Source organism: Lissotriton vulgaris, chromosome 8, assembly GCF_964263255.1.
Source record: "Lissotriton vulgaris chromosome 8, aLisVul1.2, whole genome shotgun sequence".
Lineage (NCBI taxonomy): Eukaryota > Metazoa > Chordata > Amphibia > Caudata > Salamandridae > Lissotriton > Lissotriton vulgaris.
In genome coordinates, this window is record NC_141696.1 from 1456447505 (window position 1) to 1456471621 (window position 24117).

General features: G+C 46.5%; 1 long non-coding RNA gene across 3 annotated transcripts in view; it reads left to right on the forward strand.

Moving 5' to 3' along the window:
* The window catches only part of LOC147698912 (uncharacterized), a 776736-nt gene that overhangs the window by 79182 nt on the left and 673437 nt on the right, over positions 1-24117 (forward strand). The window contains exon 5 of one of the 3 annotated variants that reach the window (XR_015299382.1): positions 19428-19574. The exons of the other annotated variants lie outside the window; for them this stretch is intronic. This is a non-coding gene — a long non-coding RNA (uncharacterized LOC147698912). Of the gene's footprint in view, positions 1-19427; positions 19575-24117 lie in introns of those variants that run through there. 3 annotated transcript variants of the gene reach the window in all.

The following is a 24117-nucleotide window of genomic DNA, read 5'->3' on the forward strand; positions in this document are numbered from 1 at the left end:
ACATTAAATGACAATAAGGATAGCTCAATCAAATGAGAGGCAGAGTCCGTGGTATCTGAGTCATACGGGCTTTAATGCAATGCCTCGAGGCATGGGACATCGGGTTCCATCACCACTAAGGTTCAGGAAGGGACATTCAACATTTTATTAACATCACACAATATATATAGTAAAAGCATATACTTGAATCGAATACAGTAGGCGTAACAGGTGAAAAGAGAGAGATAAGAACACATGTGCGTAACAGGAGGCGTGTAAGAAGGCGTACACGTGGGCGTGTACTGAGCATGTCAGAGAAACGTCACAAGAAACGACACAAGTGGGTGGATGCTTAGAGAAAGTTTGCAGGATCAGCAGAAACCTTTGGCATGGATGCGCGCGCAACTGAGCATGACGCGCAACTGGGGGCTTTGACTTTAGCACTAGTAGAGGAGACTAATTTCTGGGATGTCAGAACAACCTGCACCTATAGCATATCTGATATCTTGTGTTTAGAGGATGTAGTGTCTGAAGTAAAAGGTCTCTCGGGCAGAGGCCGTTCATCACTAAATGCTAGTGCTTGCATACGGATCTTCATGTAAAGTGCAGGGGCCATGGGCCTCCCATGGTAACGGGTGCAGTAAATTACTTGCATGGAGACAGGAAGGCAGGGCCCTTTGCTCTGCAGCCGGGAATATGTTTACCTATTTCACTAGACTGGAATGTGTTTTCGCGAAGGCTGAGCAGATAACTGTAGGCAAAATATCGTCTTGGCAGGCAGGCCAGGCCGAGCCGGGCGCCGTTCGTCTGGGCAGGATGTAAGGTAGAGGTCAGGGATACATACCTAAACTGTAGCTTTCAGAGGCAGAAAAGAACTCGGAGCCTCGATTAAGGGCCTGGCTCGACGGAGCCAGAAAACATGGAGAAAACGTGTGCTTTATTCAAAAGTGCACCATGTAAAGACGTTGGCACCATAGGCCTAGAAGCCTAATTAACGTGATTTTCTTGGGGAACTGTATAACTGACATGTTAACGTTGGACGCAAATGCATATGCGTCTTTCTAGCAGGCACGGAAAAGGAATTGCATGACATACATGGGGCACGGGTGTTTGGATGGGGTGCGAGTTGGGGACACATTAGCTACCTGAAATTTTCTATTACCTCAACTATTCAACTTCAGTTTTCTAGACTTAATTCGCATAGCAGCAACCAAAAAGCTTGCAACCCCAAATATTACTCTGATGCTACTCAACAGTTGTAGGTAACGGAGAGCGGGACGAACTTGTGTAAACCCTGCTCCTCTCAAAATAGGTATTAAGAACAGTTTCCTACATTCATCTTAATGTTATCAAAACATAATAAAGTGCATCAGTGTCTGTTCGGAGAAATTATCACAGCTACAGGGGGTAGATGTATCAGATTTTCCCCATACTAGGTAATTCCCCAAGGAATACTGGATGATGTTAAGTTTGAATCTCACAAGGAGGTTACGATGGTATGGCCTAGTCACAATAGTAGAATAGGGCTCCAATTTAGGGGTGGTCTGAAGTATATAATTCGCCCTAACACCCGGTTTTTGGACCTCTATTTCCTCCTGTTCCATCCCCACACGTTCCAGAAAATTGTTCTTGATCCAAGTACATCACCCTTCTTGAAGGTGCTCTCGGCAAGGTATAGTTCTGGCCTCCCCAGTTTAAAAAAGATGTTTTTGATATAGGCCAACCATGGGATTTTGTTGACTTTATCCAGTGCCATACAGTCTTTGAGGATAGAATGATTTAGACTAATGTTGGGATTCAGCCAGGTCTTGGCCCAGCAGGTCAAAGGTGCCTGCTGTATTTGATCACTAATGTAGCCAAACCCACCTTGGTATGGACTGATAGTACTGGGGTTGATTGAGGGACTACTAAAAGGGATCTAAGAAACTTATTTTCCGCCACCTGGAGTTTATCTTGTGGCAGATAGCCCCATATGGAGGCACCATACCTTGCTATTGAGAGGCTTTTTGATTTATAAACTGTCAGCAATGCTTCTACTGGGCGTGATCCCAAACGTTTAGCAAAGCTCAGTAGAGCAGAAGTTGTTCTGGTGACAGCTAGGCCTTTAGCATTTAACTGTGGCCTTCAAGTGCCCCTTCCGTCGAATAGGACGCCCAGGTAGGGGAAAACCAGGACCCTGGAAATTTCTTCGCCGTTGCATAGAAACTTTCCAAGCTTAACAGTTTTGGAACGTTTCCCTGCAACCATGACGTGCAATTTTTTGTTATTTATCTGTAGATCCAGGGAGGACATAAATACCCCAAAATCGTCCAAGAGTCTCTGCAGCCCTACCCCTGTGCGGGGGAGCAGTACTGCGTCGTCCGCGTAGAGGAGTACCGGCACCACGTACTCCCCCACACATGGGACGTCAGAAGTGGACCCTTTCAAGGATGATTCGAGGGAGTTTATATATAGGGTGAATAGGAGGGGTGCCAAAATGCACCCCTGCCTTACTCCTCGTTTTGATCTAGAAAAACTAGTGGTTCTACCTCACTGTTTGTTCTAATAGTGGCCCTCAGGTCTTAATGCAGAGCCGCTAGGTAGTTTACCAAAGGGGGGTCAATCCCTATGTTGATTAGAATTGCCCAGAGTTTGGCGTGGTTGACTAGATCAAAGGCCGATGATAGGTCCATAAAGGCCATATATAATAGACCCTCCTTAGCCAAGGTGTATTTGCTAATTAGCATGTGGAGGTTTAGGCCCTGAACCCATATTGTAATTCAGAGAGGACCCTCCTCTCATCCAAATGTTCGCCCAATCTCTGCAGAATGACTCTGCCCAAGATTTTGACGGCAGAGTCAATCAGCGAGATAGGCCTGTAACAGGCAGGGTCAGATCTTAGTCCTTTTTTAAAGACAGGTATTATAGATGATGTTGCCCAAGATGAGGGGAACCCCGAGGTTATTGTGGAGTTGAAAACGTTCGTAAGTATCTTAGTCAAAACTCCAGAGGTGTCCTATAAAGGTCTGCAGGCACACCGTCTGGGCCTGGGGCCTTATTGTTTTTCATTTCTACGATGGCCTTTTGTACCTCCCCTTCCTTGAATCGCAAAAGGGGTTCTACGCCATTTTCTATAGGGTCCACCATTGATGTATACTCTTCTGCACTATTATATATTTTACTGAAGTGAGCGACCCATGTTTCATCGGGGATCACAGAGTCCATCACCGAATAATGCGACAACTACAGCGGCGGCATCCTTGTTCAGAAATGCAACGGCAGCAGCTCCAAGGGCGGCGTGCTTTTCGGGGATGCGAGGCGCTTTCTCCAATGCCGTGCAATGCGACAGTTCCAGCAACGACACCCTTGTTCAGAAGTGCGACCGCAGACACAGCGACGCACTTGTTCCTCGTTGCAAGCCTCTTCTCTTGATATGGTGCAGTGCGACAACTCCAGTTGCGGGACCCTTGTTCAGAAGTGCGACGGCAGCAGCAGGGCCGGCAACACTCTTCCTCTTCCTTGCGGCACGCTTCTCTTGTTGAGTCACGCTTCCAGCTCCTTGCGACACGCAGTTCCTCAGTAGGCCCAAAACAGCAGCAGGCACTTCCACAAGAACTCTAATGAGCTGGGGGTTGAAGTCTGTTGTCCCTGAGACTTCAGCAGGAGGCAAGCTCTTTTCAAGCCCTTGAAGATCCTTCACAAGTTAAAAGCAAAGTATACAAAGTTCCTTTCTCCTTCATTTTGCAGTAAGGCAACCACTGTAGGCCAATCCCCCAAGCAGCACTTCAGCTTGGGAATAGTCTCTCCTCAGTTTCTTCTGGTTCCTCTCCTCAGTAAAGGTTTTGTCTTGTAGTCCAAAAGTGATCTAGTTTCTTGGGTTCAGGATCCCAATATTTATACCCAGAAATCCTTTGTTCTCTGAGGGGAGAGGGGCCTTTGCCCAGTCCAAACCAGTTCTGTAGCACTCTGTTTACCAGACTTTTCCTCTCCTTTCACAGTGCATGGCAGAAACATCAGACGACCCACAGGAGGTGGATCCAGCATTGTGGAAGGCAAGTACAGTCCTGGAGCACTTTGTTTACAGGACTCCTTCCCTTCTTTCAGTGTGCAGGGCAGAGACATCAGCCGCTCCCCATGTGGTGGAGCCGGCATTGTGGAAGGCAGGCACAGCCCTATTCAGAGTTCAGGTGCACTCCTCCCTCCCATCTAGATCTCTATATTCACCACTGGGTGACTCAGCCTGTCTCCGGGAATACCCCAGCTCTGTCACTCGCAAAACCAGACAAAGGAATACACAACCTAGAAGAGGCAGGGGTGAATGGTTAGACAAGCAAATACCTACGTTCTAAAGAGTGGTATTTGCAAACACAGAATATGAAAAAAAACTTTACTAAAACGTATTTTATTATTCTGAGTCCATGCATACTAAACTCGAATTTCTACTATGCTCGCTGAGCCTGTTAGGATTATAAAATGTAACAATTCTAACAGTCCACTCTGGCCTATGGAGAACAGGTAGCCGTACAATAGTGAAAAACGAGGATGGCTGTAATTCACTATTAGGACACGCCACACACCTTATACTTACAATGCACCCTCCCTCGGGCCTACCATAGGGGTGACTAATATGAAGAAAAGGGAAGGTTTAAGGACTGGCAAGTGGGTGCATTTGCCCAGTCAGCATGACAGTACCAGACTACACGCAGGCTCTGCAATGGCAGACCTTAGACACATTTAACAAGGCTGCGTCTATGAGTGGTACAACCAGTGCTGCAAGCCCACCCGCAGCATTCGGATTACACGCCCTGGCACACACAGTGCACTAGACTAGGGTCTGACAAGTAAACCAAATAGCCAAACATGTAACCACTGATCAATACATCAATTTACAATTGGGAGCACTCGCACTGTGGCATTGAATAGCAGTGGCACAGTGCCCAAAGCATCTAAACACCAGCAAAAATACATGAGGCAACAGAAACATGAAAGGGAGACCCACGCCAATGGTGCCAGGTCTAACAACAACAATGTGAAATGTGGTGTACAACAAGATTTATCTGTCTGTCATAGGACATTAGCCTGGAAGCCAGTACCACATACAGATCGACACGGTCTATCATTAGGATGTTGATAAGATACTTGCCAAAACTGATGGACCACCATCACCAACGACACACGGAAAACATCAAAATCTCCAAAAGGGTACATGCATGGGTGAAGACACATCCCACAGTTGCACAGACAACTATATGAGGATACACACTGACACCTGGCTCATTCATAGCAGCCAGTGAGACATATCTCCCATTGCATATGAACCACTATGTAACATCAACATCTGTCAAAACACATGCAGGTACACACACCCCTGGAAGTGTACAGAAAGTGATGGCCCTATGTCATGTGTCTCTCATGGGTGAGTAGCACATGTAAAATAAATACTCATTACTGATGGCCCACTTGTGAGCAATGCCAATATGGTGTGACATGTGTGGTGGTGAAGCCAGCAAATAGTGCAGATGTGCTTGGGTACAGTGCAGCGGGAGCTTAATTTGTATGGGCAACTTCATTCGTTGTTTGCTGAACTGCTGCACCTCTTGGTGAATGGCGGCACCACTACACACCTGCTGCAGCCCTGAGGCTAATTTAAAGGAAAATCAGGGCCTGCTCACCGCACCGCTGAGCCAGGGAATCCTGAACCACAGAGTGCGCACATAACATATATAAGTTGCTTGCTATGTGAGCACACAGAAGAGCTTGGCCCCCCAGGTTGTGGAAGTGGTGCAATTACCATTACGGTGCCACTGGGAGGAGGACTAGGCCCACAATGCACAGGGGAGTGCAAACAGTGCCCTGGACAACTGATCCACTGGACTGGGCCATTGTAGCAACTTAGACCCTGACGCCAACTTACAGTATCCCTGGGTGGTCCTGTGCACTGACACCTGATCCTGGGAAGATGACCAGGAGGGTCACACCCTACATCCTGTGACGGACCACTACGCTCCCTGATTTGTCAAAGCATGCCCTAGATGGACTACAGTGTCCTCCAAGAGTCCTGCTGCCAAACGGGTGCTTGGTGAAAGTGGGGACATACACTTAGGACAAACTGGTGGTGAGTCATGATGAGTCACAAAGCACCTGGACACCCCTGAGTGCCTTCACCACACCCCACCCACCCCATACCTATCCTGACCTTAGACTGTCTGATCCTGGGCACTGTGGATCTGGTGGTCAGTGCAGGGAGACGACTGAAGGTTCGTTGTGATTCTGCGTGCTGGGGTGTTACGGTGGTGCCTCTGCTGGCCCTGCCGCTAAACACAGTTTCCGCATAGCCCCACTTCCACCCACTCTATGCTCCCCTCTGCTGTGTGGACTATCCATGACTGCGGCCATGTCCCAGCAGTCACCAAAAGTTGTGCCTTTGGCGTTGTCGCACAAGTGTGACTGGGGGGACTCGATGCCTGAGAAACACTAATAGGTGCGGCAACAGACGCTCAGTACGCATGCCATACTGCGACCACACAACAAGTGACTTGTAAGGGACACTCTGCCAGCCAACCCTACTCGCATTGCAGATGTGTATCAAAGTGTTGCGCCCACAGACAGGAACTGTGGCATGTTCATCCTGACATCGTAGTGCAGGCAAGGCCTCCACCCCTGTGACACAGAGCCAAGCTCCTCGGATAAATCACCCACATGCACCATGCAGTGCTGTGCTTTAGCAAACAAGACCTCACTCTCCAGCTGGACACTGTCCACCAAGCCGCTAACCTGTTGTCACGCATGGAATGGAGATCTCCAGGTGCACTACACTTCAGCCTGTGATCCATGCTGAATGGTGCAACCCTGGTGTGGCAGCTTCACCTGCGACGGGTGGACATTCCGAAGCCCCCCCTTATCCACGCCAGGAGGCAACATGTGGCTGAGACCCCAGCCACATGTCACACGGCACTCGTGCCAGGGTGGCTGACGGAGGCGCACTGGTCTTCCCTCCATCCTTCATGGGCAAACCAAGTTAGAAGAAATTGCAAACCACAATGGATTATGGCTCTGGCAAGCAGGATACATGGTTAGTAGCAGTTGAAAAGCTGGGTGAGTCACTACAGCAAGTATGCTCTCCCTCAATGAACAACATTTTGAACGTGGCAATAGACCTCACACATCTACGTGCAGATCCTCACTAACTGGTAGATCACACCATTACCGCAGAAGCTGACATTGCTCAAATTGCCCTGCATGTTGAAGCTGCAGACCTACATATAGTACACTTATTCAACCATGTAGAGTTGATGGAAGACAGAGTTGAGGATGCCGAAAGATAGACACAACGCAACAATGTACGCATGGTGGGCCTGCTGGAAGGACAGGAGGCTAACAATCCGGATGTGTACAATGTGACTTGGGCCTACTAGATGCCACCTGAAGGCACTCTCTCATCTTGCGTCATACTTGAACGGGGAAACAGGGTGCCTACAAGAACATGGCAACTGGTTTGAAGCCACCTACATTCTAGATCCGCATTCTCAACTACAGGGACTGTGATGCCATAATGCAAACAAATTAATACAACAAGACATTCCGGTTGTCAATCATACTAAATTTCCACCGAGGACTACACGTCACAGGTCACTAAACACAGATACACATTCATGACAATCAAGGAACGTCTTAGGCAATACAAGCTTCGGGACTCTATCCTGTTCTCAGCATGTCTACGTGTAGTAGCAAAGGGAAATACTCAAATTGTTCCAAATCAAGAACAGGCTGGACAATGGATGGACTCTTATGCCTCTGAAAACACTGAGACTGTGCCCACTTATCCGCAAAAGCAGTCGCACAATGCATCCTCCCACCGCACCAATGTAGGTAAAAGGTGGAGGCAATCTCACCCTTCACAATCAGCAGGACCAGCATTGAGCCAGGTGCAGATTGAATGTTGCAAGGTACTCAAGGCCACAGCGGACATCGCAGGATTTCAACTGGACCAGCTGGCTCTACCGTGAGCCAACAGGACCAGATCAGCCACAATCACTCCTCAAAAGAGCCACAGGCATCTCAAAACTCTCATTAACTGCCCAATGTCACTCCACAAATGTCCAGCTACATCCCCTATAAGCTGTACTTGTGCGCCACATGGGTGACACACCCTTGTTGACTACAGAGACCAGCAGACATGGCATGCCTATCCAGAACTGTCTTGTGTCCCAATCCCTGTGAACTCCCACATACTTGCATTTTGGCTGTGTCACGATCACTGACTCCATGAGGACCCAGAGGGCCCTCTCATTCACAAACTGTGCTCCCACACGTTTCACCTATGTCAGTACATATCTTCGGGCTGAGATGTTGCACCTTGTGGGGCACTTGCAACTGTCTGGCAGCTGGGAACCTCACAAGAACCAATAACGACAATTGCATATCCCTGGTCCATCATGCGGTACGTAGCACACACACCTCTGTCATTGTGTGAAGGTTGCCTTGGTACAAGGTTTTGATGATTGACGAAAGCCAATTCTCCTATTTTACTAACTTATGCTTTTGGAACTGTTTGCATTTCCATCTAACATCTGTAGAAGGTCAACTTCCAAACATTCAGTGCCAGGGTAGCCAACACTACAACCACATTACATTTTTGAGACTCCTACTTGCACATGTGCTCTTTAATTGATTACACTTTACACCTACTATGACCTCCCTCAAAATGGGTAAATGGAATGTGCAGGGGATACACACTCTGTCATGTGGTTTGTAATTTTAATACTATCTCAAACAACACCACATAGAGCCAGTGCAGCTACAGGAAATTCATTTGTCTAAAAGCTGAAATGCCACCTCTACATCAACGTTGGCTGTGACAGTTGGATGCCACAGGATACTCAGTGTATGTAGGAATGCAACAAATATGGGTCAGAAGGGGGGTCACCTTTCCATCCATGAGAGTCAAAATAGAGATCAAAGACAGCTATGTAGCAGTGCATGGCATTATAGACATCAGGCCTGTAGTACTTGCCTGGCTGTATGCAAACATGGAACAGGGAGTGTTCTTCTATCACATTTTGCTAATACTAGCTCAATGGCATGTACGGATACATTACCTTGCCTTATGGGCTGTTGAGATTGTGACATTCGCATACCGTTCCATTTGTGCAGTGGTGGCACCACCTGTTTAGACATATCAACCAATTTAGCAAATTAGCCGGATCTGTTTAGACATGTACACTGCTAGTCTTTACATTGGTGTACCTTCTGGATGGATCAGTCTCCAGATACTGTTTGCCAAATTTGTACCTTGACATCATTTGAGAAAATCACATATGTGTGAATTAATTATTATTTATTTACAAAATTTACAAATGTGGTGAGCATATAGGACAAGTGCAGAGGGTGCCCGTTGGAGGGCCAGACAGACACAATTGATGGTAACTGGGACAAGGGAAGAGGCAACGTTCAGTCCACAGGCTGGTTGAAGTGGCAAGGAATAGGGTGATATGGCAGTCCATGGGGTGGTCCGAGGAGGTTCAATGGGAAAAAATTTAAAATGTGGTGAGCATATAGGACAAGTGCAGAGGGTGCCCGTTGGAGGGCCAGACAGACACAATTGATGGTAACTGGGACAAGGGAAGAAAGTTCAAGAAGTGTATGTGTGGCATGATACTGAGCACAGCACAACTAAAGAAACTGGGGCTTTGGCACAGAGGGATGGTACCGCTTCCTGCTCAGCACAAAAGCCCCGTCATCCTCATCTCCATCATCTGGTGTGTCATGTGCCTCATAGGTTTCATTTGGTCTTGTGGGTGCAGCACTGTGAGGCAATGAAACACCAGATGGTGGAGATGAGGATGTTGAGGCAGCAGCAGCATCCATCTGCACCAAACTTTATGGCAGCAAGGAGGCAACAAGCAGGTGCAGGGCATTAATGATCCCAGCAACCTGGTGCATGTGGGCAGCACTGGCAACCAAGTTTTGGGCCTTCATCCGCTCCATGCTCTCCATTATCTGGCGGATGTTGGCCAGATCCTGGCTGACACTGCTGGAGCCACCCTGAGCAGATAGTGACTGTTGTCTCCGGATCATGACTCCAGCAGCGTCAGCCATGGACTGCTGGAGAGCAGTGAAGGTGCTGTGGGTGTCTGTGAGTGTTTTCATGCAGTGGGAAACCACAAGAACTCAGGTAAAGACCAGAGAAGGGAACAAGAGGCAAATAGGGCTCTAGAAGTGGGTCAACCTCCAGTTTAATCATATATCACAAAAATAGACCGCTTCTAGAAAAATAACCAAGTAAATGTGGATTGCCAAGCAGTACTAGGGCATCTCACAAAAAGTGATGGACTGGCATCACACACCGCCAGGTGTCATGCTTCATCATCTGCCAGTCCTTGCCCTCCAGAAACCCCGTTTGTTGGAGGACGGGCATACACCTGAAATGAAAATTGAAATGAAAATTAGGCTTATAGAGCGCTACAGTTGCCCTGAGGCATCCAGGCGCTGGAGCTAAACCAAACAAACCTGACCACTGAGGTTACTAGTCGTTGAACAGGAGGGTTTTAAGCTGTTTCCTGAAACTGGTGAGATTTGTATTGTTTCGCATCTGCAGAGGGAGGGTGTTCCACAGTTTGGCAACGTTGTATGAGAACGAGCGTCCTCCTGCTCTAGTTCTAAATATTCGAGGGATTTTGGCAAGTGTAGCAGTTGAGGAGCGTAGAGTTTTATTGGGTTGGTATGGGGAGATCAGGGAAGAGTTGATTTCTGGGCCCGTTCTCCAGAAAGTCTGGTGGGCGATGCAGAGAGCCTTGAATTTTACTCTATCCCTGACAGGCAGCCAGTGTAGAGTTTTTAGGCCGGATTTTATTGAGGTCCTCCGAGGGATTCCCAGGAGCGCCCGGGCAGCACAGTTTTGAGTGCGCTGAAGTTTTTGTAGAGTATAGTCCGGGGCTCCAAGATAAAGGGCATTGTTAAAATCCAGCCGTGATTGGATCAGGCCCTGTATGACAATTTGTCTGGCCTCGAATGGAAGGAGGGGGAGAATTTTTTTGATTACCCTGAGAAGGCGAATACAAGTGGCTGACACCTTAGTGGCCTGAATATTTAGGCTCAGCAATTTGTCGAGCCATACTCCCAGGCTTTTGATGTTGTCTTTGGGGAGAGGGGGAGTGCCCATACTTGAGGGCCATATTAGCTCCAGAGTGGAAGGAGTTGCTGGGCCAAGGAGCATGAGCTCCGTTTTATCATCGTTAAGCTTCAAGCATGAGCTCGACATCCACCTTTTTACGTCCTCCAGGCAGGCCGCCAGGTCAGGTGGAGTCTGGAGACCGCTCTTCTGTGATAGGGAGACCACCAGCTGGGTGTCGTCCGCATAGGAGATGATATTAACACCATGCGGACGAACAATCCCAGCCAGCGGCCTCATGTACACATTGAAGAGAGTAGGGCTTAGGGAAGAGCCCTGCCGCACTCCGCACCCCAGTGGCCTACTGGAGGATACAGATGTGCCGTCGAAGACCTGGAAGGTTCTGTCTGACAGGAAGGATTCCAGCCACGACAGGGCATCTCCGGATACTCCCAGGTCGGCAAGACGGTTCAACAAGATCTTGTGGTGTACCGTGTCGAACGCGGCGCTTAGATCGAGGAGGATCACTGCCACTGATCCCCCTCGATCCAAGATCCGTCTTGCCTCCTCGGTTACAGCTAGTAGGGCAGTCTCTGTCCCATGTTTGGGGCGAAAACCCGTCTGGGAAGCATCAAGGAGGTGGTTGTCCTCGAAAAATGTCGTCAGAATGGTGTTGACGTGCTTCTCCAGGATTTTTGACGCCCATGGGAGCAAGGAGTTGGACGGTAGTTACCCGCATTAGCTGGGTCCAGGGAGGGTTTCTTTAGGAGGGCCCGCACCATTGCATGCTTCCAGGTTACGGGTACTGTCTTACTCAATATAGAAGAGTTCAGCAGTTCTAGCAGGGTGGGGAAGATAATGTCACTGGCTAGACCCAGTGGGCCTGGAGGGGCCGGATCACAAGGGGAACCAGTTTTTATTTGTAGGGCTAGTTTCTTTAAAGTTTCCATTGTTATCAAGGGAAACGATTTCAGCTCAATATCCCTATCCAGGGCAGAGTCCAAGCATTGAGGGGACAGATCGGTAGGTGAGTTAAGGAAAGAGGAGTATATTTTATTTACTTTTTGGAAAAAGAATTCAGCCAAGTCATTGCATTTAGACAATGAATTGTTATTGTCTGAGGCGGGCGGGGGTGGTTTTGTCAGAGAGTTTACTATGTGGTATATTTCTTTCGGTTTTGATTTTGCCACTGTTATTTTATGGGTGTAGTAGGCTGCTTGCGCATTTTTTATGGCCATTTTGTATTCCCTAATCATTTCCCTGTAAATAGTTTTTTCGGCTTGGTTGTAGGATATGCGCCACTTCCTCTCTTGTCTCTTGCATAGGCGTTTCTGGTTTCTAAGATCTTCTGAATACCATGGGGCTGATTTGCTCTGTCTTTTTGATCTAGATGGATATGATGGGAGACTTAAGTCCAAAGAGGTTGTTAGCCAGTCTTCATATCTGATGTTATTGGATGTAGGGTTGTGAGAAAGGGAGGGTCTGGTGTTACTGAGAGTCTTCGTCCAGTTGTCAAGAGGAAGTTTTGACCAGTTTCGAGTTTTCCTGGATGTAAACAGGGAAGGGGGTGGTTTACTTGTAGTCCAGGTGAACGCTATCAGGAAGTGATCGGTCCATGGGAGCTTGTTAATAAGGCCTACTTTGAGCTGGTCACTATTACTGAAAATAGGATCCAGAAGATGCCCCTGAGGACAGGGATGCACTTTCTAAAGTGAGTGGGGGCCAAAAGGGAATAGTGAGTTAAAAAGCCATCAAGAATTTCCCCATGAAACTTTATTTAGTAAGGGAACCATGTGGGATTTAAAAACCAGAGGTGCGGTGAATAAGAAAACAATCATTCAATCACCACCATGTGAATTTTCAAACAACAAAAGGTCAACATGTTTCAGCCATAGTGTCCCAAAGGTACATGGCTTTCGTCAGGACCAAATAGGGGCTCCAATCTTACCCTATTATATAGGTAGTGCCACTCTGTGGATATGACCTATAGTCCTTGTCCACTCTAGAGGTCCTTTGACCCATTAGGTGGGAGCAATTAGCCCCATGGGAGGCGAGGGTGCTGGGGGTACCCCGTGGTCACACCCGTGTATGTGGGGCGATTCCCCGTTGGATCACCTACGTAGTACCGCTCTCAATTCCTCCCCGGCGAGTGTTTGCATGCAGTCCCTAATGGGAAAGAGACACCCACGTAGGCCCGCAATTTGGTCTGCCAGTTGCTGAAACCCCATCTGCAGCTTTTCCCCCAACTGCTCCTGGAGGTCAATGACCCGCCTTTGGAAGGCACGGAGGTGGGATCTAGCTCCTGAGAGCTAGCTGGGGCGGGAGGTGCCTGCTGCTCGTTGGTCTGAGCAGGGGGTGGGGTTGGCGAAAGGCTGCTGGGTTGCCCTGCTCCAGAGGCAGACGATTTGATGCTGTCGATCAGGAGTTGCAGGGAGTCGACGTCGATGTCCACATACTCATCCACGTCATCAGCGGGTGCTAGGCCAGGCTGCTGTTCAGGAGGTGCTGTCTCGCCCTTTGAAATGTGATATTGGAGATAAATTACATCAGTGTTTGTCTGCAACAATCATGCAGTTGTTTATTTCACTTAGAGACAGCAGGACAATGTCAGATCCTATTGATTTGGGGGGGGGCGGACAATTTGTTGCCAAATGGCTATGAATTTGATGAGGTTGCATATGTGAAGTTGTAGTGGTACATGGTGGTCTCACAGTGCCATATTGGCAATAAGACCTAGCTAAATGGCTCTGCTTCTGCGCTTGGAAACTGCCACTGGAGCAGAGATGATGTTAACGCAGTGCTTGATGATATGCCCTGTGATGTTAATTGACACTGGCAATAGGGCGTCAGTTTGTGACCCATCGTCGCATATGCTTCTCCTTCCACACTATCCTGTTTCTATCCTCCCCTCCCCTTTAGGGGTTGTATCTTCTTTGTTCCTGTTTTGATCCAGGCTGTATAGCTAATGGATTACAGACTGCCATACAAACTCACCACCCACGGCCTTAATAGGGACAGATACATGGAACGCTGATACGTCTCCTGGTGTCATAGGGCCTTACTGCCAGCCTATTAACCATTGAGACTCCAGGATGCCACTATGGGAGTTCATATGCGTCCAGTTAGCGGCTGTGATTAAGATATGGTTGCTTGCATTACGGCATCCTACACCTCGGCTAAGGCCCACAGTGTTAGACATTAAGGGAGGGGCAGAAACACAATAACTGATGCATCCCTGCATGTCAGCAGGGATCCCCCAGTTATTGTGCACAACGCCTCAGCCAGCATGGATGTGCTGCATATACAATGCGGCGCAACATGGGCCACAAACGGAATGGATGTCTGACTCATATCTGCGATAAATGCATCGCATTGCTGGAGTGGGTTTGCAAGTGCAACGCTGCCCTTGAGTAAGTATGGGCGAATTTTGTGGATCTGCGGTCCGCAAATTTGTGCGAAATCGCAAATAAATCTGTGAGTTTGCAGATTTTCCCGCGAAGTCGCAGATGTTTTTGTGATTTGCAGAAATATTACTCGAGTACTTTCTACTGGCTAATCACAGTAAGTGCTAGCTCGTTGGGTAAATGTATAGTGCTTTTCCTACACTGCAGCTGCGTAAAGGGCCTGAAGAGTTGTCTCCAATGACCATGTGTGTGTTACTATGCCATTGCGCCGAAGGGCTTAGGGGTCCCTTGAGTGAGCTGTCCATCAAAGTGGGTAAATGGCGGGAAGGCGGTGCACACCACTAATGTGTGGGCGGGGCCAAACGGGGGGGGCTTCTATGCAAGTTCACATGCCTCTTATGTATATAAAAGGTCGGAGACCGATCAGAGCAGCAGACGAGACGAGGAACTGCGGAGGGATTGCGCTCATAATAGTGAAGGTTGCAGTTTGCCGAAAATCCTCAAATTTCGTGAGCGGAACAGATTTTTGGACCATGCTTACCCTTGACATGATTTGGGGGGCCCACATTTTTACAATGCTGCATCCATCATTATACAGACTACACAGAATTGGGTATTAAAGCATCGGTGCCCGCACAAGTCCTAAGATACATCTTTAGTGATGAGGAGAAAAAGGTGCAAAAAGGGCTGGAGGCACAATCCCCTATACCCCCTAAGATTGGGAAGCCAGTCTATAAAAAACAACTTACCCAAAAGCAATTATACAAAATAGCCCAGCACACTATGCATAGAATATAGCAATCGTATGATAAAGAAATACAAATATGTTTCAAGGAAGAGTCGATGTTGTATTCCAACTTTTGAAACTGCCAACGCGTTTCGTCCCATGGGAAAAACATAAACTCAGGCTTACCATCCGTAATTCCACATCCGCCAGACAGGCAGTGGAGAGTGTGGTCACCAAGATTGATCGACGGAGCGTCAGACTTCCGTCTGACGCTCCGTCGATCAATCTTGGTGGAGTACCGCGAATAAGAGGAATGGCTGGATGCATGCAACTTCCCAAATTGAACAGGAAAACTACAACATACAGTTACAGTATCCTCTTCACTTCTCCTTATCTTTTAGATAATGTTACTGTTGTGAACTTCTATGAGAGCGACTCTGTGCGTTTGCTCTCAGTCTCTGCTTTAAATTAATCCCTACAGCTATTTGATAAGTTCCTTTGCTATTTTTAAAACTAATTTAATGTACTAATAAGTGTTTATTCTCTCTGAGGACAGATATGCAAGTGAAATTGAGTAATTACTGCAGCCCTGTACTGTCAAATTGTTTATTCATAGTTAGTAAGTTGTAGTAAGTACTACTTTTCAGTAACCTAACTATCCATTTAGCAAACAACTTCATGCATGCACTTCATTTATGTCCCTTAAAAGATTTATGGATATCTTCGGATCCAAAGATTTCTTTTTCTTCATTTGTTGTTTGTGTCATGCTGTGTTTTTTCTCTCTCCACAAAACTGTCCCACAGACCCCCATTCCCATCCAATTTTCAAACCCTAACCCTCTTCCCCCGGGCTGTGTGGTTTTCATTGAGTTGTTTTTAAATGACAACAATAATTCCATGCACATGCTGGGGAGGATAAGGTCAAAGCAACAGAAAATCTATTTCAAGACAGGTCAAGGAATCCGAGGATATATTCTTATGTTGCTTGACACACACCCATGAGTATTTGCAAATCAAATCAGAAATTCATGTGCGCCATGGAGTTGATTCATCATCAGCAACATCCTCCTCCTACACATGACAAATGTTTACGCTGCTGTGTCCTTCAGTACTATGTCTTGTAGTTGCCATACTCCACGCAGGTAGTAGTTAACTTTTGATGGAATACTGTAGCATTGCTTAGGCTACAATTTATGGCACTGTTCTTGTGTACTGTACTATCTATCATACTGTTCTAATGCTCCTCTCAGGCCACTCAATGTTTAATTTCCTTTTTTTCATATGCTGCTACTGCCAGTGTGTACCACTACTACAACTTCACCCGTCCAGGATTCCATAGCCAACCTTAATCTCCATTTGCCATGCAGTCAAGCCAGCCCTGTTCCTAGCCCTGTTCTCAAACACGAATCACAGGTAAGATAAGCATGTTGGGGGAGGCAGAATAATGGAGTAGGAGGAGAGGAGAGACTGACGGTAGTACTAGTAAAGTACTAGGACAATGAATTCACTAACTCTGTCAGTGGCACTTTTGTACAAATTTGGGTGATTACTTAGACAACTGGAATCAAGTAGCCAGTTAAGTTTCAGGAAAACAAAAGTACAGTTACCCCCCCCCCCCCGCCTCCCCCACAAAACAGTAAAAATGTGTATGCTATGTTTAAGTAGAAAATAAATAATAATTTTGATCCCTAACAAAAATAAACTATCACACAAGACCTGCCCTACCCCACTCCCTAACCCCAACCAATGTCCATGAAATCAAATGTCCCCAAAAGTCCAAAAACCCCAACACCCAATCCCCCCCACAAAAGTCTTTAAAAAAGGGGCAAGGGACAGTCTCTCTACTTTCGCCGGCGGTGTCCTCCTGTGGCCAGGTGGTCACACAGCTCTCTCCGGGGTCCTTGAGCAGGGCTTTCTGCCTCGCCACCTCCTGCTCAAGGTAGGCCACTCGCAGGGTCAAACGGTGCATACGCGCTTTGCAAGTACAGTGGGGGTAGCTGTTGTTTTCGCTGCTCGGCGGCTGCGGGTGGCTGCGGGTGGCTGCCGGACCACAGCACCGTACCACTGGAGGATTGCGCAGACTCTATGACCCAGAGGCAGTGGAGGATGATGCAGCTGTTGTGGATGTTGTTGACTGCGAGTGTGAGTCGTCCTTCTCCTCCTGGGCCACTAGCAGCCAATATTCGGCGAGAATTGCCTCAAGCTTCCGTTGCCAGGCCCGAATAGCCAACTCCTTCCTTATTAGTTTTGAAGGAGTATCTATATGAAGAAAGAAAAACATACTTTAACCAGTACTCTTTAAGATTAACACAAAATAATTCAACAGAAAGTTGTGTCACAGACTACACTAGCAACTTGCATGAGCAGTACATAACATTTGTGGCATCTATCTATCTATCTAACCTCCCACTTCGTCGGCCTCTGCTCTAACATTAGTGGGAGTTTCAGGAATTCTACTAGCACTATATGAACTCACTACATTAGACTCAGACACTACACCAGTCTTCTTCTTCTCTCATGTTTAGCGAAATTAGTATGTAAACTTGTGGAAGCCGGCATAATGTCAGCGCAGTCAGCTTGCACCCAAGAAAAACAGACGCAAGCCATGATGACGCAGACTTGCTTTATTGTTACCAGTCCAGTACATGCAGGTGGTGGAGCTTTTACTTTTCTATTACGGGTGACACTGCCCATACTGTGTTACAAGGGCTACTGCTGAATTAATTTAACTTTCACCTTGCCCTGCCCCTGACCACTACAAAACGAAAATGAAGAAGAGAAATAAGATGATAATCTATTCCTTCACAGGATATTTGCTTATATAAGGGATGACTTTAGGTGCTTTGTTTTTATTGATTGAGTGAACACCGATAGGCCACACATGAATGACAGTTGAAAAAAAAATTATTAACAGAGGTAGTGAGCGGTCCCCGAAATCGCCGGAGGAAGGCACTTGTGAGTTGTGACTTGACTTGATAATGTGAACTATACAATATAGATACACAATATATGCTGTGCTTGCAAACTACTGTTAGTGAAAGGAGTATTCTGAAAAATTACACCTTCTACTTTCCTCTGCTTTGCTACTCTGGCACGGATGTGCGGTGTTACATACTGTTCAAAGTAACACTCTTCATCCAGTGACCGTCTACTCTGTCTACATACACCTATGCTATCTATGAGGAAGATACCATCCAGGCATCCATCCATTCAAAGTAAATGTCAATCATTCTTCTTAATGGCTCAAGTGGACAAACCTTACTTTTTCTCACCGAAAAACACCCTTTTTATTTTATTTTGTAAACTGCCAGCCATGCATCTGTGCTTGACTTGCATTTGAATTTGACCCAAAGGATATATTGCGCACACATACAGTTACTGTTTCACCCACCCAGGCAGTCCTCTTTTCTTTCTCCTTCCACCCATCCTTGCTTCAGCCTTCAATCGGCCATGCATCAGATTCCCAGCCACCTGTGCCTGGATTCAAAAACACGTATCATTCTTTGCCAGTTAATAATTTAACTCGCTCGTCCTTCCTTAAACCCTTCTTTCCCTTTTCATTTATCCCATCCATCAAGTTCATCTCTGATCTGACTTGGCTTCTCAATAAAACTTTCACAGCTGAGTTGAAGTCAAATTTAGAGGAGGCCATTGGTTACTCGTCAACTCCTGCCGCTAATGCTATTGCTAATGCGAAGTCAAGGGTGACTGTCTTCTACCTGGTTGACAAAAACTTAGTTCTAAATGTGTAAGTCTTCTTAACAGTAAAGTGTACTTACTTGTACTGTAGAACATATACACCCCTGCAGCGAGCCTACTCTGCAATCTCAATAAGGAAGGAATATAATAGCTTAAGCTTACCACTGCCCGCCACCACCGTGGCATCCACCACAGCAGGTCCTGCTGGCACCGCATCCGCCCCCCGAGTGACCGCTGCCCCGCTGGCCCCAGCACTAGCGGTGGGCTGTGCCGATGGTGTTACACCTAGAAAATACATTTATTATTTTTATTTGCCATATACACCACTCCCTATTTTGTCTAGGAATGAAAAAATAATATGTTACTACATACACAAATTTAATTATTTGTGAATCTCTAGTCCAAACTAAAAATTCCCCTTTCGGAAGTGGAGGGTGTTTTTTATTTATGCTTAGCCATAACATGCTACACTTTTTGGCACAACTGATGAATGCTTGGTTTTTAACACGCACCATTTTTCTCATAACAGACAGAAGATTCCCTTCTACGAACAAGAGCAAGATGTTACTCGGAGTCATCATCATCACCACCAAGACTTTAAGTTCCAATCAGGAGAGGGCTCTCCCACAATTATTGTGTAAAATAAGAAACTGTTCAGTTTTATAGAGTTCGCTGTCTATCTTATATGAATGAAATTGATTTTAATAAATGTTTTCATATAATGCACGATTGAAATGTAATATAGTACACACAGAGCTAGTTGTTTTACTGTTAATAAAACTTTAAAACTTACATAGACTCTGTGGTTTTTGGTCATGAGTGAGTGAGCGAAAGGGTTTGCAATTTGAAAGCTTGAGTCCGTGACTCTGAGAGGTCGGGACTCTGACTCTGTAGTCTTATGTTCTGGGTTGTATAATCATTGGGTATCATCGCTGCATTCGGGAGCTAAATAATGACTCTGACACACTAGCCAGCCAGTAAGTAGATTGGGGGTTCAACTTCTGTTATGACTGAGGTATGTGGAAAGTCTTACTGTGCCTATTATCACCAATGCCCTATTTCTTGTCCACAGTTCTGTTTGTGCAGAATAGTCCCTGCTGCAACAGTAGTAGTATGTCCTCCTATCCAATCAAAAAGTAAACTAGTATCTTATTCTTGGTGGCCACTGACATTTTATTGTTGGGAATTGTCAAAGCATAAACATTAAGAAGACTTCAATAGACATTATGGACAACTCAGACGACTGCACTCAGTGCCTAGAGCTATTGCTGAGTGAATAGGAGATTTGTTTTAACGCCTTTTGACAACTGTGCAAGCTTAGCTAGCTACACAGACAGACTAATAAAAGAGTCATAGTAGAGGCAGGATAAGAATTTAGAAACAGTCTACAAGAAGATCAAAGACGATTTAGGAAAAGATTTAATTATTATGAACGTTTGGAATAAATAGGTGCTGTAAAAGTTATAATTATTAATATTAACAGGAAAACTTACTGGGGCCAGCAGAGGAGCCCTTGGTGGACTGATCCTGGCCGTCCTGCTCCGCCGGCGAAGCCACTGCCACCTCTGTCCTCTTGCCCGTGGGAGTAGCTGATGTACATGAAAAAATACACAAACATGGATGATTGTTGTCAACCAAATCAAACATTTCAAAACAGCAATAACAAATTATTTCAGGGAAATAGACAACAATTGCACTAAATTTATTGACCTATCTGATGTGGTCTACTAGGATATTAGTATTGCTAGATTTGCGGACGTCTACTTGAAAAGTTATGTAACTCACTAAACCAACTACAAAAAGGTTCTACTAGGACTAGCAGGCAGCACTCCGCAGCACGTGAAGTGACAGACTCAGTCCGCCATGATTGCACTCCACTAAAAAGTTTCCTACTAAATAACCAGTCATAATATACTCAAACTATCAATCCACCACCACTATCTCTTCTTAGTGGCAGGAGTACAAAGGAAGGACTGGACTTGAGTCTCTAGTGTCTAGCATTATGCAGTTCTGTAAAGTACACTCATACATAATCACTCAGGCCAAATGAGCACAAAATTGAAAACAAGTAAGCATAGTAGCACCGCCAGTATGCAGGCGAGCACCTGCACTCACAGAAGCTTCGGGAAAAAAAAAATATTTGCAATATCATAACACAGAGTAGAAGACAACAAAGTAGTGATTAAATAGCTACTAGTACTCACCAAGCCCAGTGATCTCCATGCCAAGCAGGTCGTGTTCCTGGTCCAGTATGTCTGACCACGGGTACGTCACCTGGTTGTTGGTGCGCCGGACACCAGACTCCCGATACATGGCCCGGCACACATTACCCCATAGCTGGGGACGCTCCCAGAGGCCGTACCCGGTACAGGGCCTGCCGCCTGCCGCGACAGTTTTGAGGAGGTGGCGCTGCATGAAGAAGACCAGTGCGGCTGTCTCCGCCGAGCTGAAGATTTCCCAGGCAATTATTGCCTCACCCCTTAAGCGCCCGAGAGGGAGCCGGCTACGGGGTGCGGGACCCTTCCACATCAGGTTTTTGCCAGCTCCCTTTGCCATGGTCCAGGACAGTTAAAGGAAAATAAAATAGGAAAGAATAGGGAAAAAGTAAATAAAAGAAAAGAGAGTTAAAAAAAGTAGTTTTTAAGTAACGAAAAGTAGAAAAAAACACAAAATAGAGATGTACAAAAATAGATAGATAATGAGTAAAAAAGATGTTAAAAAAGTTCAAACAAACAAAGGATTACAAAGATTGAAAAAGCATGCCCAGAACCATAGCAATGAATGAAAAACAAGATGGCTGCGACCATTAAGACCGCGTGGGTAAGTTCGCGCAATATTTCCCCCGCGAGCGTGCAAAAACAAACGTGAACATGCAATTGCGCCCCGCGCGTAGGAAATGCACGAAGCGAGTATTCAACTAGTGCCCGGAAACGGAAATAGGCAACGCGAACACTGAAAACAAGATGGCCGTGCCCATGTACTACCGTATGGGTAACTGCGCGGCTGCCGCGCTGAAAAAAATCCTGCCAACACGCAAAAATAAAAAAATCCGCAAGTTCGCAAAAGTTCAGGGATTTTATGGTCCGCGACTACGCTTTTGCTCAAATTCACGTACCGCAAATTCGCAAAATTCACCCATACTTAGTAAACACCCATCTGTGTGTATTATGTGAACACATTTACAATACAAGGTTGAGACTGCACCAGTGCTGGTCCATATAACAAATGATTTGATGGATGTTGGAGTGGCAGACATGGTCCATTGTGAGTGTCAGAGCCAAGGGAAGTGGCGGAGTTTGCTGTGCCATTGTAAATGAAAAGTAGATTTTCTGGAAGATAATGCATGTGTCCCAGGTGAGTGTTTGTGGACATTGCAAGACAGTGGAATAAGGAGGTCAGTGGAATGATGTTAAACAAAATACAAAGATAAAACAGGCCTTTGTACGTCACTGTCTGCAATTTGTTGTAGATAGGCCCCCCCAATGACCCCAGGGTCACACCAGGCACTGGAGTTTGGATGCAATTCTATAGGGGATTTCACCAAGCTTCTTGCCACCACTTTACATGCATTTTTCTACTGCAAGGTAGTGATGATTTTGTCACCTTTCTGGGTGATTTGGCCGCACATCTTATGGATCGGCCAGACGGCACATTACATGAGATTGCAGGTGTAGTCTTAATTTGTGATTTTGATAGTCACCACACACATTTGATTTGTTTTGCACACAGACACATGCAACTCTGACAGCACATTGTGGATGCACTGTGAATGTTGACGTTCATGTGCACAATTAGGCATGCCACCTCGGACATTGGCACACAGGTGACATTGGGCACATGTGCTTGAGTAGTCTGCAGGCAAATTTGTATGTGTCAGGCTGGCAATGCTTGCATGAGTTTGGACACTCCTCAGACACATGTGGGCAATGCTGCAGGTGTGCAGACATTGGGGGAGGCATTCCTGATTGTGCGCAGGGGCATAGACATTTCCTGCACATCCACAATGTGGCATCCGATTGACATGTAGTTGTGGAGTCAATTTGTATGTGCATGCTGATATGGCAAGGGGACCAATTGGTAATTTTTCCATATGTCACGTTGTTGTGCCACTGTGTGTTTTGCAGATGCACATCTGGGGTGCTCTGGCATTGTGATTTGACTATGTTTGCCTAGATTTTCTGTGCACATTTAATGTTCAGTCTGACTGCCACAATGGGCCATGATATGAAATGTGTAACCAACATTGTAGTACATTTTTAAGGAGGGTGATGCTGCTTCAGCGACACAATGGTGCTTGCTGATATGCACTAATGGATTCAAATGGAAAAAAATAACTTCTGGTGTGCACCTGGCATACTATTTACATTCAATGAATCATGTTGGCATGCCCCTCATCAGTGCTTTGTGAGCTGTTTCCTTCCCCTACCACATCGATTACACTGGTGTAATTCCTGTTACTATGGTCCTGTGTGTTGTGTGAGTTGCTGTTTGTGAATGGTGATATGTCCATATGCCAGCATTCACAGGGGTATCCTGGACTTGTTGTACAGTACATGAGGGTATGCAATACAATTACTTTCATAGTACATGGGAGCCACTGTGCCCATCGGCCTCCTACCCCACGTCCCTGGTTGATGCTCACCCTGGTGTTGTTGTGGGCGTTCCAACTCAGCAGTATCCTGGCCTGTGACTCCAACGACAGTCTCTTCGCTGATGACGTAGGACACCTGCTCCTCCAGATCATCCAGCTTCTCCTGTGGAGCTGGTCCGCCGCATCCAGTCTTCCTCCCTGCCCTAAAGTTGGCTCCCTTTTTTTTCTTTGTCTTCCTATTGTTATCTTGCCACCGCTTCTTGCACTCATCCACTGTCCTCCTTCTCTCCCCCACAGCATTGACTTTGGTCATGATGTTCTGACATATCTCCTTTTTCCTTGGCATGGTAACGGTGGAACTCACAAAGAGGTCCTTCTGGTGTTGCGTCACCTCTTCAACCAGTACCTGGTTCTCCATTGGACTGAACTTGGGGTTCCTCTTCCTCTTGGCCTTTCCTTGAGTCTCTGCCTGGCCTTCCTGGGTGTTGTTTCTGCCCTCTGCCCTTGTCCCTGGTTGCTCACCATCATCTACAGGGTTCTGCATTTGCTACGTAATTTTTTTGGCTTAGCAGGCGTTTTTCAGGTATCTAACTCATAAAATGAAAGCCTGGGACCTATTGGCTTGCGA